The 3,573-nt window shown below is 29.0% G+C and overlaps 1 long non-coding RNA gene across 1 annotated transcript; it reads right to left on the bottom strand.

The window, feature by feature from the left end:
• Nucleotides 1-1,258: 1,258 nt before the first annotated feature.
• Nucleotides 1,259-3,032, bottom strand: LOC145051606 (uncharacterized). The gene is made up of 2 exons (XR_013683725.1): nucleotides 2,817-3,032; nucleotides 1,259-2,651 (listed from the first exon to the last, which is right to left on the bottom strand). It is a non-coding gene; the product is annotated as an uncharacterized LOC145051606 (long non-coding RNA).
• Nucleotides 3,033-3,573: the final 541 nt, after the last annotated feature.

Below are 3,573 nucleotides of genomic sequence, written 5' to 3'. Positions count from 1 at the left end.
ATATACCATGATTAAGTGTGACATTGCTTAAACTGGGTATGATTAACTGTTACATGGCTTAATCACTTTATCTGTTAACTGTGGTCGTGTTGAAGTATAATTAACAGGGCTAAGTATTTCTTATGTTGTTTTGTTGATTATGTTGAAGTATGATTAATTGTGACATTAGTAACATGTCTATGGTTATGATATGTGAAATATGATTAACTGATTATGATTAAGATATGTGAAGTGTGATTAGTTGTAAATATTGTAATTTATTTTATGTTTTTATATAATTTATGATATTAATTCTATATAATATTTAATAATCTAATATATAAATTCTACACAATCTTAAAAACTGATATACCATCGCAAAAACACCACGAGAACCACATGTTACTCATTAAAGTGACTTAATTGTCAAACCATAATGCTTTTAGTATTTCATATTGATATAAACTAGGTGTGAGACCCATGTATTACATATATAAATCATTTCTAATAAATACTTTAAAGTTAATGAGACTTTAATGTATTGAATATATTACATATATAAATCATTTCTAATAAATACTTTACATACATACATACATACATATATATATATATATATATATATATATATATATATACATACATACATATATATATATATATATATATATATATATATATATATATATATATATATATATATTACCTTACATATTAAATGTGAAATTTTAATTTAATAAAATAAAAAATACAATAAAATGACAAGTGGAAAATAAAAAATTTAAAAATTCTAGAAAATGCCACGTGTCCAAATGAATAAGAAGAGGACATATGGCAAAAAACCTTCATTTATTATAGTAGATTTGACTGGTTTGAAAAATGCTTTTTTATTGATATATTTGTACATAAAAATTACTCAATTTTTTTAATAAAATAGATTAGTTAGTAAAAAAATAAAAAATATATATTTTAATATGATTCGGAGGTAAAATAAAGTATTATTAAAACAAAGGGGTCAAACTGTAAAATAGAAATCTAATGGGTTAACCATTTAATTTTTTATAAGTGGTTGAAGTAACCTTTAAAAAACACAAGTTTCGAAATGGTAAAAACCTTTTGAATTGATTTTCCAAATATTAAAAGTTAAAAAAAAAAAAAAAAAAAAAAAAAAAAAAAAAAAAAAAGAACTACCTTTAGAGATGCTTTTAAGTTAATTTGACATCAGTAGAAAAAGTATGGGAAATTGGGAATTATCTACACCATAAGTTTGAACATCGCCTTTGGCCACAAGATGGGCAATAAAGTCATCATATCATGAATGACTTTTACTGTGAATACCAATTTACATCCTTCTATCGTGCAAGTAAATCGGCTAGATTTCATGTGTGATAAAGTATAAAAAACATTCATTTCTTCTACCATTGCATCTCACCAACCGGGTTGTGAAAAGACTTTAGAAACTATATTAGGAATAGTGGTAGAATCATGAGATTCCGCAATAGAACAAGATGAAGAAGACACACAAGCATAAGAAACTACTAATGAAATATGATAGGTACATTCTATTTTACCTTTACAAGTGCAATATGAAGATAGTAATCATGATAGGATCAAGTAACCGGAGGAGACATGAAGGAAATTGATATGATGGCAATGAAGCAAGCTGCAGAAGACGTTCCTTGCCCCGAGTAAACTTTGTATAGGTGGTTTTGACAACCATGAAATTGAAAAAGCTGAAAAAGCATATGTTGTTGGTAGAACTGTGTAGAGAACAAGTGGTCATTTTCCATAGGATTATAAAGAGTAGTGGTAGAGACAAAGAAATGAATTTGCTCATGAAAGGTAGCATTTGCTAACACAATGTATTTTTTGAGATAATCTTTTGTAGCTTAAGATTATCCAAGAAAGACAAATGTCAATGACTTGGTGTCTAACTTGGTGACACGAAGTCAAACATCATGAACAAAATAAGTGCTACAAAACATCATATGCTTAATATGAAAAAAAGTAACTTTGTTGGAAATCATATGATAAGGACTCTCTCCATTTAGAACATATAAGGGCATTTGGTTAATCAAGAAACATGCTATGAAAGTTGCATCAAGGAGATGCTTGTTTTTCCTTTCGGCTACCCCATTTTTGGAAAGGGTATCGACATAAGAGGATTCATGAAGAATGCCATTTGTGATTATATAAGTCGAGAATAATTCTTTAGCATTATCGCAAAGTTCGGATACGAACACGAATATCAAACTAAGGTGCTTTATTTCCATACAAAAGACACTAAATGAGTAAACAACTCGGAACGACTTTTCATCAAGTTAAAAGGTAGCTATAGAAAAGTTATAAACAATAGTAAAAAATATATAAAAATCCACGTGGAGACGTCACATGCATGACGAGGACCCCAAACATCATAATGAGCTAACTCAAATGTAGAGTTAATTTTTTTTATTAACTCTAGGAAACGAATTTGAACAATGATGCTTAGCAAACTGGCACGACTCACAACCTATAAGACAATATCTTCAATTATAGAAGATGAGAGGGATGACCATATCATCAATGAAATTCAAAAGGAGCGAGAATGATTGAACAAGCAACACTTTGCCTCGACAGTGTGGCATATAGGATCTTACATTCTTGCCAATATTCTTCTTCGTCAAAAGATCCTGAAAAACACAATAATAAAAAAAAAAAGAATGAGATAAAGAATCTAAAGGAACGAGTGATATATGACTCATAGACATGAGGTTAAATGCAATTAGGTAGACTAAGGGCAAATGATAAATATATATAATGAAGGTGTTAGGTGTTGGTGTGACATTTTTCCTTACAAAGCATGAGAAGTAGAGAACTCAAAATCTGGGTAGCTTTATCCTTCACCGTGAATTATGAATCTTATGACATTGCCATTTTGACATGTGATGAGTTGCATGAACATACGAACTTATAATGGTTCATGGGTCATGGCAACTCAATCAAACCACTACAAGACAAATAACGTCATATTTGTTTGTCATTTATTTTAAATGATCGCTTAAGAAATATTTTGTCATGTTGAATGAGTATGCAATATACCCTGAGGACACTGTTATCATTTTATACATATTGTAATGCCCCACCATCATAAAACAACTAGACAAGGGTCTTTTTTTTTTTTTTTTTTTTTTTTTTTTTTTTTTATTATTATTATTATTTTTTTAATTCTTGTGTTGGATTACATGGGATTATGAAAACTGCATTATTGCCCTCCTAAAAATTTAACCACATATTTGATGAATTAAAACATATACTAATATATGGTCCTAGGCATGCCACAGGAACAAGCATCACACGCTTTTATTATTATATTTAATCTTATCATGTGATTTAAATATGAAATGTCAGTCTTGTGGGTGAGGCTTTGCATTATATCAGGTCATAGATGACGTGGACATGGACTTGCAATAAGAAGAACACACGTACTAAAAAGGGCACTCAAATTCTGAATTCTGGTGATTTCTCTTTCCTTGTCATCAAGAATTTGGGCATGTGTCTATTTTCAGGCGAATTTTGTTTGCTTGTTGTATCTGAATTATAGTATAAGAAATT

The sequence above is a fragment of the Lactuca serriola genome, chromosome 5, assembly GCF_051521515.1.
Source record: "Lactuca serriola cultivar US96UC23 chromosome 5, Lser_US96UC23_V15, whole genome shotgun sequence".
NCBI lineage: Eukaryota > Viridiplantae > Streptophyta > Magnoliopsida > Asterales > Asteraceae > Lactuca > Lactuca serriola.
This window is presented reverse-complemented; position numbering and strand designations above follow the sequence as displayed.